The sequence below is a fragment of the Elephantulus edwardii genome, unplaced genomic scaffold, assembly GCF_000299155.1.
Source record: "Elephantulus edwardii isolate Elephantulus edwardi_28Jun2011 unplaced genomic scaffold, EleEdw1.0 scaffold00109, whole genome shotgun sequence".
NCBI lineage: Eukaryota > Metazoa > Chordata > Mammalia > Macroscelidea > Macroscelididae > Elephantulus > Elephantulus edwardii.
The window spans coordinates 7,393,002-7,409,599 of record NW_006399859.1 but is presented as its reverse complement, the minus strand read 5'-3'; the positions used below and the strand labels follow the sequence as shown (position 1 = coordinate 7,409,599).

The 16,598-nt window shown below is 41.3% G+C and overlaps 1 pseudogene; it reads right to left on the bottom strand.

Annotated features, from left to right (window-relative positions):
- The window catches only part of LOC102868549, a 113,572-nt pseudogene extending 99,816 nt beyond the window's left edge, over positions 1-13,756 (bottom strand).
- Between the last annotated feature and the right edge of the window lie 2,842 nt (positions 13,757-16,598).

Below are 16,598 nucleotides of genomic sequence, written 5' to 3'. Positions count from 1 at the left end.
ACTTCTTCTTTCATCACCATAGGCTCTTGCTCATATGTTGTTTCATGAAATTCTTCTGTGTCTTCCAATTCCTTTCGATACAGTGACTCAGAGAAATAGACAATAAATAGTTAGGAAACAAATACATGCACACACACACACTATCCTTGGTGGCACAGTGATAGGTTGCAAAGAGAAAGGTCAGGGTTCCAACCCATTAAATGCTCCTAGTGTTAAAAATAGTCTCCTCCCATTAAGATTTACTGCATTGCAAACATGATGGAGGGTTTCCAGAAGTTAGGACTGACTGATGGCAGTGGGTTTGCCTTTTTCTTTTTTATATATATCCTCAACAGAATGTACTGACATGGTGACAGAAACAATTGGCTCAAGTATATCAGAGATGATGAGCATGACACAGGACAGGGCAGGGTACAGATTTGCTGTTTATCAAATCATTATGGGTTGTGGTTGACTCAATAGCATATATAGACAGATGGACACAAACACACTCACACATATACATGCTCTATTGCAGAGAGTAGTAGAAAATTACTTTAAATTGAGGGATCATTTAAATTGAGGTGAGTTTTTCTTAGGGAATGACATTTGAATTGAGTTTTAATGAATGACAAGGATTCAACCATATAAAGGAAATATTGTTCTATTCAAGATGTGCATAGTTTTGGCAAAAGCCTTAGGCAGAGGTAGAATATTTAGAGAACAGGAAAACAACATGCTAATAGTGACTGAGATGGAGATAGTGAGAGATAATTTTGGGCAGCATGATATGTGACACATCATGCAGCATCTTGACACAGGAAGAGAAATGGTTTAGAGGTTATTGTTTTCAAACAGAGTAGTGCTATGTGTTAAAATATCATCTTAATTGTTCTGTGAAGAATGAATTGCTAGAGTAAATATGGGAATAGAACAGTAATGTGGAGGTTATTTGCAGTATTCCAGTGAGAAATAATGATGATTTGGACTAGATCGAAAGTAGGAGAATACGTATAGTAGGTGAATTTGGTGAGTATGTTAGAGGTACAATCAACAGAATTTGCTGAGGGATAAAAGACAAAAGTTAATGCAGTCAATTTGATTCCAATTGCTAGTAACCCTCCATTGCATTTTCAAGGCAGTAAATATGGTTTTTGTTGTTGCTTAAATAATAACCCCCACCCCCATCCTCAACCATCTGCTCCTACACCCCCCTCCCCTTGGATCTTCATACACATTCTACAATAATGTCCTTATGCAGTATTTGTCCTTATGGGACTGAGTTAGTTCAGTTTGCATAATGTTCTCCAGTCCCTCCCAAGTTAGGTAGTAATTTTTTTAAAAAAATTATTTTATTAATTTTAATGACAGTTTAAAGAGATTTTGGATTTCCATTCATAATTAGGTAGTAATTTACAAAATCATTGCTCCTGAGTGCTGTATAGCATTTCATTGTGTGAATGTACTCTAATTTCTCAATCTATTCTATTGTGGTTGGACATTTGGGCTGTTTCCATATTCTTGTTATGGTGAATAATGCTGCTATGAACATTGGTGTACAAGTCTCCATTTGTTCCTCAGTTCTAATTTTTCTCAGAGTATGTTGCAAGCAGTGGAATAGCTGGGTCATATAGAATTTCTATGTTCAGCTTCTTGAGGGAACACCAAAATCAGACCTTAGTCTTTCCAATCACTTGAGAGCTGGGCAGTGAATGAGGTTCACTAACAGAAGAATTGATGCCTTCGAGCTGTGGTGTTAGAGAGGAGCACTGAATATCCTGTGGATAGCCAAGTGAACAAACAAATATATGTTGGAAAGGGTGCAGCTGTAGTACTCTTTGGAGGCAAGAAGGATGATGTTTCACCTCATGTACTTTGGGCATGTTGCTAGGAGGGGCTATTTTTTGGAGAAGGACGTGATACTAGGAATGGTAGAGGGTTGCAGAAGGAGAGGAAGACCCTCATCCAGGTGGATTGATGTAGTGATTGCCACAATGTGCTCTTGTGTGTTAGGAAATGTGAGTACAGCACAGAATAAAACAAGATTCATATCTTTTGTTCATAGAGTCACTATGAGTTGTATTTGACTCAATGGCACCTAACAACCACCACCACCAAAAATCTGAGTTTTAGATACATGCCAGAAAAACCAATCTCGGAAAACAAAATCAAAACCAACTTTAACACAGGGGTTGAGGACGAAAAAAACCAAAAAAGTATACCATATATTTGTATATAGGAGACTGGGTATGAGCTTACCAAATGTCTCAAGGAAGGAAAATTTTGAGGAAGTGTTTGTAGGTTAGGTTAAGGATATAGTGAACAGCTCATATTACTTAGCATTGTTAGCATGAAGAGGCAGAGTTATCTTTAAAAAGGAGATATTATGCAAATCAGGATGTATGGCAAAACAGGTACGGAAACGGAAAGTAAGCAAAGAAGCTTTTATTGGGTCTCTCGGGCTATTGGGCGATGTTCTCTGACCTGGGCCGAAGAGAGAGGGAAAGACAGAGACAGGCTGGCAGGACAGGTCAGAGAAGTTTGCATGAAGTGTGAAGAGGAATTGGCCTTTTAAAAGACTCAGGGAGGAAGGGGGGTTAGGTGACAGCTGATGACATTGCTAGGCAGGAAGTCTCTTGGCAGAGGAAACAGTCATGGAGCCTGCTAATTGGCTGTGGTGGTTGTCAGCAAGATACTTTGCCACCTGAAAGTGAGTCAGCCCCACAGGGCCTATCACAGGAGGAATGCATGGCTGACCCTCAAGATGATGTCTGTAAGGTTAGGTGCTTAATCATCACAGTACATGTGTGATGGATTCCTCCTCTTGGATGCTCTTTAAAAAGTCATACAGAGATCATTCTTGCTACTTCTGCATACATGTCCCACCTTACAACTCTTTCAGACAACTCAACACAGTAATTGTTAGCAAAGGCCAAGGTCTTTAGGAAGAAACAACTGGGGCTGCCTGCTTTTGCTGAATTTCAGGCCATTAAGGAGGGTGTGTTCTTGGGCCTTGTGATAACTTGCAGATCTGAATGATCTTAGGGGAAAACTATTTTGTTAGAAAAGAAAGGAAGTTTCATTAAGAAAGAGGAAAACAAAGCAGGGAAGCTGGTGATTTAGAACAATTAGCAGTATCCAGTTAAGTTTCTTTCTTCTATTCACTGCTAGAAATTAACCACTGAAGAGGCTGTCTTTGACATGAGTCAGGCTTTATTTGTTATGTTACTGAAAGGGAATGAATCTCAGCAATGGATTGCAGGGTGGAGAGGTAAACATCAACAGGCTTCAGCTTGTTAAATAGGCCTCTCTTGCCCTTTAAGGCCAAGGGGATACTTCTTCCTTTTACAATATTCATTTCAACATGTTACAATCACACTGACTAGGAGAACAAGGAACAATTTAGTGGGAAGTATACAGGAATGTTAATAAATATACTTCAATACATGAGATATCGTGTCCAACAAAAAAGTGTCCCAACAGAATGCTAATAGTGCCTCTATGGAGAAACTAGATGTATAAAGAGAAGAGGTTGTTGAAATCTTTGGGACACTGCATGTTTTAAAAGTTCAGCAATGGAGAAAAGTTTGAAAGAGAGACTGAGAGGGAATATTTAGAAAAGTAGAAAGTATTTCAAAGGAAGAGAAATAAGCAGCAAAGAATGCTGCTGAACATTTAACTAGAAGAAGATAATGTGTTTTTTTTCTAGGGGAGTGTGGCTGAGTACAGTGTACTTTATTGATGGCAATGACAAGATGGGCTCTCTAAGCCCTTCCCCTTTCTCAGGGGGACTGTATAGAAACTGCGTCAAAGATGTGAGATTCTCACTGTGTGGGTGATTGAGTTGGGGCAAGGACTCCCCAGCCCAGCAGCTGAGGGTCTCTCTCTCTCTCTCTTCTAGTGCTGTTGCTGGGGCTAGTAGTCGAGGAAGCTCTTATTTTCTGAGGGTCATGTGAACCATCAGGCCAAGCACCTGGTTCCTGTAGCCACACTCACTGTCATATCAGAAAATGAGTTTGACAAAGAGTAATGCCAGCCCCAGCATCAAAAGTAGAAGACTGAGTGTCACTGTTAAAGTCACAGGAGACAACCTGGTCTTCAGTGTATCCCAGGATGCCCTTTTAGGGACCCTTCTGATGACTGCATTACTTTCTTGATGTCATAATGTTTGGCAGCTTTTTCCAGATGGCAGGTCAGATCCGTGACTGACACATTGGGAGTGGGGACACGGAAAGCCATGCCAGTAAGTTTCCCATTCAGCTTAGGAATGACCTTGTCCAGGGCTCTGGCAGCACTAGTAGATGCAGAGATGATGTTCTGGGCAGCTCCATGGCCATCACACCACAACTTTCCAGAGGGGCCATCCACAGTCTTTTGGGTGGCAGTGATGGCAGGAACTGTGGTCATGAGTCCCTCTACAATACCAAAGTTGTCATGATGACCTTGGCCAGAAGGGCCAAGCAGTTGGTGGTGCAAGAAGCATTGCTTACAATGGAGAGTTGTCATATGTCTCATGGTTCATGCTCATCACAAACACGGGGACCTGGACAGAAGGAGCAAAGATGATTACCTGTTTGACATCACCCTTAAGTGAGTGTCAGCCTTCTCTAAGATTCTGAAGATACCAGTGGACTCCACAACATACTCAACCCCAGCATCACCACACTTGATGTTGGGTGGATCTCGCTCATGGAAGATAGTGATGGCTTTCCATTGATGATCAGCTTCCCATTCTCAGCCTTGAGAGTGCCATTGAACTTGCCACGGATATAATCATACTGGAACATAAAGACCATGTAGTTGAGGTCAATCAAAGGGTCACTGATGTCAACAACATCCACTATGCCAGAGATAAAAGTAGCTCTGGTGACCAGTGTCCAGTGTGGCCAAATCTGTTTACTGTGACCTCACCATTGTGTCTCAGGGGTGCAGCTGAGGCTGCACGAGAAGTCAATCTGTTGATTGACAAGCAGAGAGCCAGAAAATGATTTCTTTAATAAGAACAAACTCCGTAATGTGGTGGATATAAAATCCAAATTGGCATAAACTGAGTATAAAAGGGAAATGAGGAATTAGAGAAAGGAATTTTCCTAGAAAACAAAATGAACAAAATGCAGGGAAACAATTCAGAAGGTGGCTTAGGGTCATAGAAGGAACTTCATTTAAAACATGATGTTATGAAATTTTATACATACACCAAAGTGGAAGGAATTTTAAAGTAAATACATTAAATTCTGTAATTCAAATTTTACTTATTTTATCTTCTCTTTTTATTGATATATAACAAAGGTATTTTTTCAAGTGTCACAATGTTTATTGATAGGTAAAGTATATAAAATCATGGCATAAACATGACTTGATTAATTAAGTAGACTTAATTTCAATACTATAATAAGAGGGACCAATCAAAATTCTCACCGTTTGCTTCACACCCACAAAAACCACTTGAAGGGCAGTAATGATCTCTCAAAACTAATAAATTTTATGAAAGCAAACCATATTTCTTTTAAAAAGACTTGTGCACTTGCCTCAGCTCAAAGATATTAAAATCTAGCACATAAAGCCCATTACTAGAGGTAGAATTACAAGCAATATACTATTACCACAACAACCATCAATTAGTTAAAAAAATTTCAGTAATAACCAAATAGATAATCAAGTATTGAAACAACTCAACTATTACTGAGCAAAGTGCATTTCTACAGTATTCAGTGTTACTATTCAGTTTTCTAACTTAAAACAGCCTATGGTAACTGGCTGTGAAGAAGGTCCTTGCAATGAACATTTGATGTAATTATTGCATGCTGCTAATATACTATCTAAACATTAAAGATACTCCTAAAATATTTGATAGTAGACTATAATTAAGACATTACACTACCAAAAACCAAACAAAAAACCTTATGCAAAAGAAAATCTTACTGATAGGCTTCTGCTTTAAATATTGTGAAATCATTGCAGTTGAATGAATTTTCACAATGGTTATGTCAAATGCAGTTATATCATAGCAACAGTATGTTTTGCACAATTTAATAAAGGTATTTTAATAAAGGTATTTTGAAAATCCTGGAACTTTTTTTGTATGTTTATTGTATTATTCTATAGCAAGACAAAGAATAATGAGATAGGACAGGGGATAGCCAAATGAAAGAATATAGTCCTGGAGAAGATAGGGAGAATGGGATTGAGTGTGAAGAAAAAAAAATGCCTTTTGTTATTAGGAAAATGAAGAAAGAGGAAACAATCATTTGAATTTGTGGATGTGATGAGAAGGCATGGTAGATACTACTGCACAGCTAACAGCTAGCCTTTCTTCTTTTTCTAATAGAACTCAACACGCAGTGTGGAGGATTGGGATTGGTCTGAGTCAATCTTGACCATTGCCATTCTCATAGTTGTAATATGGAAAAGTTAGTATGTGGCAAAGGCAATGCAGTGGGCCAGTTGTGTGAATTTAGCTTCTAGGATGTAATAAGAATGTGGGAGGACTCCTTATCTGAGTATATTCACATAAAACATATCCCAAAGCAGAGTGCTCTATCAGTACATCCCTCTCTCTCTCTTTGTGTTCTGAGCACATCAACATTTCCAGAATCTGCTTAGTTAAGCATTTGTGTTACATAAACACCTGACCAAACTCATTGCTATATAAGCTCCTGGTAGAAACAGAATGTGATCCTTTAAATACAAGAGTGATGTCTACAGACTATTTTCCTGCACCAACTGCAGTTCAACGCAGTCATGCGAAACTGATGAAACTATTGAAACTGATCTTATTCTATTATTCTATTTTTTTCTCTATGTAAATCATTATGCAAAGGCATTTGACTGCGTGGATCATAACAAACTGTGGCTGACTCTGAGAAGAATGGGAATCCCAGAACATTTAATCGTGCTAATGTGAAACCTATACTTGGACCAAGAGGCAGTAGTCAGAACAGAGCAGGGTAACACTGCATGGTTCAAAATTGGGAAGGGTGTATGCCAGGGATGTGTGCTGTCTCCATACCTTTTCAACCTGTATGCAGAGCAGATTATCCGAGAGGCTGGGCTCTATGAGGAGAAGCGTGGCATTAGGATTGGTGGAAGATCTATCAACAATCTGCGTTATGCAGATGACACAACCCTGCTTGCTGAAACTGAGGAGGACCTCATGCACTTACTGCAGAGGGTCAAGGACTGCAGCCTTCAATATGGACTGAGGCTCAATGTCCAGAAGACAAAAATTCTCACTACTGGACCAATCGGTAGCATCAGGATGGATGGTGAAGAGATTGAGATTGTTCACAGCTTCAGTTTGCTCAGCTCCACGGTCAACACTATTGGCACCAGTAGCCAAGAAATAAAAAAATGTATTGCGATGGGAAAGTTTGCGGTTAGGGACCTCTCTAAAGTACTCAAGATCAACGGTGCCTCTCTGGAGACTAAAGCGCGCCTGGTACAGGCCATGGTTTTTGCAATCACTTGTTATGCATCAGAGAGTTGGACAATGACTAGGGAGGATAGAAGGAGAATTGACGCCTTTGAGCTGTGGTGCTGGAGAAGAGTACTGAATGTACCATGGACTGCCAAGAAAACAAATAGATTCATCCTAGAGAGGGTTAAACCAGGCTGCTCCTTAGAGGGAAGGATTCTGGGGCTTCGCCTGACATACTTTGGACATGTTGTAAGGAGAGACAGGTCTTTGGAGAGGGACATCATGCTGGGCAGAGTGGAGGGACAGCGCAGGAGGGGAAGACCCTCTATGAGGTGGATTGATTCAGTGACTGGGGTAATAGGGATGGATGTGTCAGAGGCAGTGAGATTGACACAGGATAGAGCAGGGTTTAGGGCTGTTGTACATAGGGTCGCTATGAGTCACAAGCGACTCGACGGCACATAACAACAAGAAATCAAATGTTGCTCCATCTAGTTGCTGTTGCCTGTGTGAGTGGTGTTTTTCTTGGTGAACCCAATACCTGTAAACCCTGGAATAATTGATGTTCTAGCACTGTTACTTGTAGTGGAAGATAGTAATATATTCTCTGCTATCCTGTGTGACAGACACTTCCTTTGAGATGTATCACATATTCAACATTTTTGGGGGAGACTTTATTGACAAATCAGAGAGATGGATAATGAGAGAAGAAAAGAAACTCAGGAGAGAAAGAATAAATAAAAACTAATTTTAAAAAATCAAGTTGATCCATGGACCAGGAGCACAAAAGTTTTTGGTATTTTGTTTCTGGGCTTTTTAAAAATACCATAACCTCTTGGACCAATTGGCAGCTTCATGATAGATGGAGAAGAGACTGAGATTGTTAAGATTTCAGCTTGCTTGGTTCTACAATCAACATTCTAGGCACCAGTAGTCAGGAAATAAAAGTCAAATTGCTTTGGGAAAGCCTACTGTCAATGACCTCTCTAAAGTACTGAAGAGCAATGATGTCAGTCTGGAGACTAAGGTGTGCCTGATATAGGCTCTGGTCTTTGCAATTACTTGCTATGTGTCAGAGCTGGACAATGACTAAGGATAATAGAAAAAGAATTGATGCCTTTGAGTTGTGGTGCTGAAGAGTACTGAACATACCATGTGCTGCCAGGAGAGTAAACAAGTCTGACCTAGAGAGGGTGAAACCAAGCGACTCCCTGGAGGCAAGGATCTTGAAGCTCCATCTCAAATACTTTGGGCACATGGCCAAGAGGGAGCAGTCCTTGGAGGAGAACATCATGCTTGGAAGCATGGAGGGACAGCGCAGGAGAGGAAGAACCAAGATGAGATGGATTGATTTAGTGACTAGAGAAGTGGGATTGGGTATGCTGCATGAGACTGGCTCAGGATAGGGCAGGATTCAGCGCTGTTGTAAAGAGAGTCGCTATGAGTTGCAGGTGACTCAACGGCACTTGACGATGATGACAACAGCAACAACAAAGACATAATCTCTTGAATCCTCTTTCTCTAGGGCCTTTACTTTTCCATATATCTTTTAGTACTTAATATGATTATTTCCCTTACTTTTGCTTCTGCTATTAATCTTTAAGTAAAGTCAGTCAATATATTCCTAGGCTTTCCTGATAAAGTAGATAAGAGATCTTTATTCCAAGAAAATAGACAAGTATTCTTGTATAATAGCTGACTTTCCCCAAATCAAGGTTTGGCCTTTGCTCTTATTTTCTAAGAGGTAATCGTTAAACTCTTGGAATGTTATGTCTGAGTGTTTTTGCTCTTCTGGGGGCCTTGAATAATGATTAATAGTCTAGCAAAATTATTTCACAGAGACTAACCATACCAGATAGCCTAACAATATGACTTAGAGTGAGGGCTTTGGGTCACAGGCTATCAGCTCTAAAGTCATGTGTTGTCAGCCTCTTTAAGACTAGAGACTGCAATCAACTATACTTACTTGAATTGGGCTTCAGTCAAAACTCTGAATATCAAGACTCTGGTGAGTTTCCCTGGTTGACAATACTTACTCCATGTGTATTGTTGTTCATTGCCATCAAATTGGAACTGACTCACAGCTGACCCTGTATGGGTTTTCAGAGGTTATAAATTGCGCAGGAGACTGTCCCTCTTTGACTTATGGAGCAGTTGGTGGATTTGAACCTCTTGCCTTTGGCTTGGCATTGTAACTCCTTACACATTAAGTCATTAGAGCTCATATGTATTGTTACACATTATTAAGAAAACATCTTCCATGATTCCATAGGAAGAAGACATCTGGAAGTTCTAAATTTAACACATTCCTGAATTTTGCTCTTTTGTTGTTGTTATATGCCATCAAGTTGCCTGTGACTCATAACGACCCTATGTACAACAGCCCTAAACCCTGATCTATCCTGTACCAATCTTATTGTCTCTGACACATCTACCACCATTACCCCACTCACTAAATCAATCCATCTCATCAAGGGTTTTCCTCTCCTGCACTGTTCCTCTACTCTTCCAAGCATGACATCCCTCTCCAAGGACTGGTCCCTCCTTGCAACATGTCCAAAGTATGTCAGACAAAGCTTCAGAGTCCTTGCCTCCAAGGAGCAGCCTGGTTTCACCCTCTCTTGGATGAACCTGTTTGTTTTCTTAACAGTCCATGGTATATTCAATACTTTTTTCCAACACCACAGCTCAAAGGCATCAATTCTCTTTCTATCATCCTTAATCATTGTCCAGCTCTCTGATGCATAGCAAGGGATTGCAAAGACCATGGCTTGTATCAGGTACATCTTAGTCTCTAGACTGACATCATTGCTCTTCAGTACTTTGGAGAGGTCTCTTAACTGCAGACTTTCCCATTACAATACGTCTTTTAATTTCCTGGCTACTGGTGCCAAGAGTGTTGATTGTGGAGCCAAGCTAACTAAAGCTGTGAACAATCTCGTTCTCTTCACCATCATCTATCATGATGCTGTCAATTGGCCCTAATTTTGTATTTCTTAGGTAAATTTAATCTGGATCCCTTAATTGTAATAAACTTTACAAGGAAAATAAAAGCATTAAGGTCTGAGTCTTTCTAGCCAGTTATTATTCTAAAGGTAGTCTTGGGAATCTGTGAACTTGTAGTTGGTGTAAAAAAGTAACAGTGGTCTGTGGACTATTTCTCTAAGTTCACAGTACTTTTCTAAATTACAAAGATGATCTTAACTTTGAGGGACTGATCTAAGTGTATAAATGAGCTGTTTAAAAGTAAAGATTGTTTTGGAATCCTAGTTCATCTATTGAGAATAGCTAAAACTGAGCTGTCACTATGTGACAGCCACTTTATTGCAAATACCAGTGATGTGACTCATGGTATGTCAGTGCAGTTTACAGACTGACAGATTATTAAGAAAAGCCTGGTTATCTACTTCCAAATATTAGCCCATGAAATCCCTATGGATCACAACACAATCCTGGCCTATATGGTACTGGAAGACGAACATTCTTTGTTGAAGGCACTCAAAATACACTATGGCTGTGCCAGTGGACTTGAGCACCCCAGTGACCATAATGGCAAAAAAAGTGTTCAGTTTTGTTTTACTTGGGGTTGTCATGAGTTGGAGGTGACTTGATGACAGCTAATCATCAGGAACAGGTACAATTACAACCCCTCCCATTTTATAGGCAAGGAAGCTTGTATAAGTACTTCTATAATTTGCTCTTGGGCCAGTCATAGAATTCCTTTAGGGTAGGCAGAGCGCTGGTGGGAGTTCTGGTGGCCTAATTCATAGGGAATTGCATGGCTAAACCCAAAGTGGCACTCTGGCAGTTCAAATCCACCAGCTACTCTGAGGAAATAAGATGGGCAATTTCCTCTAGTGCAGTTTGTAGCCTCCAAGAACATATTGGTGAGTCGGCTGTGAGTTCGTTCTGACTTGATGGTACATAATTAACTTTCAACAAACCATTTAGCAGGGTTTTTTTATTGCTTTGATTAGAAAGTTTATCTACATTGTATTTCACACTATTCTTCATTCACATTTTGTTTCATATAATCATATTCATGCATTATGTTTTAGAAAATTAATCATCCCATTGGACCTTGCCCATCCTGTCTTTTCACCCAGATCCTTCCCATTTGCTTCTCCCCCTCCTTCCACCCACCAAACTGTGCAGCCCTGTGGTTTCAAACCTTCTGAGCTTTTCCTTCTCCCTTTCCCCTTCCCTCCTCCCCCTCCTATGAGTTCCTGTACATGTTTCACTAGTTATCCTATTTTTACAATAATGATCTTATGCAGTATTTGTCCTTATGAGACTGCATTAGTTCACTCAGCATAATGCTCTCCAGTCTCTCCCAAATAACTAGTAGTTTTCAAAATCAGTGGTCCTGAGGGCTGCATCGTATTCCACTGTATGAATGTACTACAATTTCTCAATCCATTCTGTTGTGGTTGGACATTTGGACTATTTCCTTGTTCTTGCGATGGTGAATAACGCTGCTGTGGACCTTGGTGTACAGATCTCCATTTGTGTCTCGGCCCTAATTTCCTTGGGATATATTCCTAGTTGTGGACTAGCTGGGTCATATGGAGTTTTTTATGTTCAACTTCCTGAGAAACCGCCAAACTGTCTTCCAGAGTGGTTGCACCACGGATAGGAAGACTCAACAGTGTGAACATGATAATCTTACCAAAAGCAATCAATACACAACACTTTGTTAGTACTCATTTTTCAAGGAGGTAGAAAGGGAAATTGTAAAATTTGGAGAAGATAGAGACCTCAAATAAACAAAGTACTTCTGAAATCCAAAATGAAGTGGGAACCAAAACAGCATAGTACTGGTACCATGATAAGAACAAAGACCAGTAGAACAGAATCGAGAACCCAGAAATGGACCTTTTATTTATTTTCCAGGGAACTACACTGTAGTTTATGATCTGCGCTGCTATCTGAAAGGCCCGCCCCTGTTGGCGCCCACCAGCTGCTCAGTGAGAGGAAGACGTGCAGTTCCACTGGCCATTTAGTGTCAGAAACCCAAATGAAGGGTCAGCTAGGAGTCAGTTTTGACTCCACGGCAATCAGCGTGTGAGTTACTGTACTTGTGCACTGTTACCTCATCTTCATTAACAACCCTGAGATAAATCTATTGAGTATTTTTATAGTTGCGTAAACGAAGACTCAAGAGCGGTGCTACTACTGCGCAGACACAAGCTTTGAAATGAACCTGCAAATCACACTTAATTTTTGAGCTTCATTTCTCCGTCCTTAAAGTGAGGGCTTTGCAATATAAGTCACAGTTCTGTAAGAGAAAGATGTGGAGAAAAGTCATGTTTGCAGAGAGATGTGAGTAAGAGGTAAATAGGATCAAGTCAGAGTGAGCGAGGGTGCAGCGAGGGTCCAAGTACCAGTGATTTACTCTCCCAAAGGGGAGCTTGGGGTCAGGCCCGAGTCAGACCAGGAGGCTAGAATGGGGCAGCCGTCGAGAGCCTGAGGTCCACGGTTCATTTGTCCAAGACCTACTGCCGTACGGGCTCCTCCAGGAAAGCGAGGAAAGGAATGGGCGCGGCTTCCTCGCCCGCCTAGCAGAACGCCACGTCCCTCTAAGCTTCGGTCTCCCCCAGGCTCCTCCGCGCTCTTGCTTTACGCGGCCCGCCTCTGCCTTCGCTGGCTTGGCCTTGTCCCCACCCCGACCAATTGGCTTCCTCCGCGATCCCGAGCCGGACCAATCAACCACGGGCGAGGGGCGGGGACTGTAGCCATGGCAGCGAGGAGACGGGAGCGCGCAAGGTAGGAGAGACTGATCCAAGCCGAGGGCAGAGAGCTGGACTGGCCGGCCTGGACGCTGTGTGCAAAGGAGCCGAGGCGGGGTAGGTGACCTCGAGGTGAGTGCGGGGCAGGAGGCTGGAGGCCTGGGCTCGGTCTCTAAGAAGGCTCAGGTTCTAGGCTGCCCTGCCCGGGTAGTGTGAGAGGCGCAGGGTGGGAAGGCACCGATGGGGAGAGGGCGTCTGGCTGAGCCTTAGGCGCAGGGTCCCCTGCTCTGCTCTTATTGCTGCGTGCAGGCACCCAAGAAAGCATCCAAATTGATGAGGGAGGCGGGCCCGGCAGGGTTGGATGCTGGACTGAGACCTCGGCTGTGGTCCAGCCCGGCGTTGGCCTCCGGGACAAGGTATCGGGGAGATGCCCACTGGTGGGGTGGGTGTCCCCACCAGTTCTGAACATCTGATACTCGCCACTCCCGCGCCGCGGAGCACAGGCTAGGCCGGTGAATCCTGCTCGGCTGCCTGTTATGTTAAGCCAGCAATCCTTGACACCTCCAGAGAGGGAAGAAAGTTCGCACCAGTCATAGTATTTATTATTGTTTTCCCGTAGGTGAGGAATCATTAGGTGATCTTTTTCCTTTCTTCCGATTTTAGGGGGTAGGGAACATGCTACTTCCTTGTTGCACCTAAGTGGTCACCGAATGAATAAATGTGGTTATTGTGGTCAGTGCTAGCAACGGTCTTAGGATGACTATTATTTTACCTTATGAGGTTGAGATAGGGAACAGGAACCATTAATTCTGAGAGACAGAAACTCTTGAAATTCTGAGTTCTCTGAACGCCTATACTGTACAATGCATATTTTATACAATTAAGTGCTAACATCTAAGCCTTTTGTTAATACTATTAAGGCCGTTCAGAGAGCATGAACATAAAATGATGTATTTCCTTTATATCACAGATGGAAGAAGGAGATTAAATGGAAAGATTTCTGATAGTTTTGTTTGGAAGAAAATAAGGACTTTTCCTTTAGGAAAGTTTGAAGATGATTTGATTTAAAGCATTATGATTATCCATATGTTAGAGTTGGATCTAATGACCTATAGTTCTTTTACAATATTTTTTAGTGATTTTTCTCTTATGTTAAATATTTGGATTCAAGTAGTATCCAGATTCTTGTCCCTTTTCCTTCTTTTGATTGAGGGAGATTGTGACATTTCCCCTATGGAAACCTTTAAATTAGATCTGTTATTTCAGAGCTTGCTAGTTTCTGTGAAGCTATTTTGACTTCATCATGACTCCTCATGACAGGACTAGGTTTTCTAGGTGTGATCTTTACAGGCTAGGTGAGTATTTATCCCTCAGAGCTGGGATAAAGTGCTTGGGTTTAAACCACTAACTTTTCAATTAGTAGCCTAAATAAACAATTAGCCCCCTTAACACCAGGGCTTTAAAATTATTAATTAGGTGCTTTAAAGAATTGGTTAAAAGCTGTAGAATATATTTGAATCAGATAACTTTTAACTTCTTTTATAGTTTATTTTAGTTATTTGTTTCTTTTCTTTTCTTTTATTTTATTATTTTTTTGTGCGTGTACCGTCAAATCAGATCTGACTGGTACAGGAAGAGATTGCCCCTCCTTCCCCGGCAGAGCATCTGGTGGATTCGAACCGTGCACCTCTGGGATTGTAGTTGCAGCTTCTTGCCACTAGGCCACCAGAGCTCCCCTAGTTATTTGTTTCTTAATGGATTATCTTGTTAGGTGCCATCATATTAAGTATGGCGCATAGTGACCTATAAAGAACAGTTCTAAACTTGTCCTAGTTTGTGCCATCCTCTTCATTTCTGGTATACTTGAGTCCATTACTGCAGTCCCAGAGCCAATCCATTTTGTTGAGAATTTTCCTTTATTTTGCTTACCCTCCACTTTTCCAACCATGATGTCTCTTTCCAAGGAATAACCTCTCCTAGCATTATGTCCTAAGTATGTGAGGCAAAGCTTTGTCATCTTTGTCTCCAATGAGTATTCTGGCTGCATTTATCCAACATGTATCTCTTTGTTCTTTTGTCAGTTCATGGGACATTAAGCACCCTTCTCCAACACCATCACTCAAAGTCATCAGTTCTTCTCTTACCTCCATTGCCCAGCTCTCTGTTGCACAGCAAATGATTCAAAAGACCATGGGCTGAATCTGGCACACACTTGTTTTCAAACTGACATCACTTTCCCAATGTAATACATCTACTGATCATCTGATTGCTGGTTGATTGTAGATGCAAGTAAGAGTCTCTGGTATATTTTATGACATAATTGTTGTTGTGTACTGTCTAATTGGAACGGTCTATAGCTGACTCTCAGCAGGTTTTCAGAAGCTGTTAATTGTATTGAAGGGATTGCCCTTCTTTCTCCCACAGAGCAGCTGGTGGATTCGAACCATGTACTTTCAGGATTGCAGTGCAGCTTCTTGCCACTAGGCCACCAGTGTTTTCTATGAAATAGTGTGTTTTTTCCTTTCTTTATAGTAATTGTCTCAGTCCCATTCAGATTTAAGTTTAATGTGAGTTTTTCTGTTTTATAAAACCCAAGGTATTCGACCATCTCATCCAGGGTCTTCCACTCCTGTGCTGTCCCTCCATCCTGTGTCAGAGACACTAAGATTGACTCAGAAAAGATCAGGGTTCAGAGCTGTTGTACATAGGATCGCTATGAGTTGCAAATGGCTCGATGGCACATAGCAACAACAATAAGGTATTCAACAGCAGAATACTTGTAGTCTAGTGGCAAGGAGCTGCACTGCCAGCTCAAAGCAATGGTTCAAATCCAATAGCTGCTTTGTGGAAGAAAGAAGCTCATTCTCCTTTTGTACAATTTACTGCCTTTGAAAACCCTCCAGAGGGTCAGTTCTGTAACAAGTTGTACTGCTGACTCAAAGATGGTGCCTGTCTAGCAGTACAAATCCACTCGAGGCTCAAAGGGAGAAGACAGTCCACTTCCTTGGGACCTTTCATACTCCAGAAACCTGCTGGAAGATCAACATAAGTGGATTCCAACTCAACTGCAATAAGCTTAAGTATTTCACAAATGTTCCTCAGACCCTTGGATCGAAATTTTAAGATAAAAATCATGTAAATATGGATTGCAAATGAAATACCAAGTAATATTTGCCATTTCATTCTTTTATTTGTATGAAGATGGAAACTTTCCTTTTTCATCTTGGCCTTCAGTTCCTCCATGGTCTGGTCAAACTTTCAAGTATGAGTCAAATTTCATTTCTCTCTCCTGTGGGCAACTCATGCTGTCCTCCCCCATCTATCCTAATTTTACTCATCCTCCATAAGGCTCAGTCCATCTTAGGCTAGTGTCTCTGATTTCCTGGGAGATCATATCACACGTTTTTGTATACATTCTTTTAGGTTGCCTTCTGCCAAGTTGGTTTGTGCTCTATAAATACCAGCTGAAATAA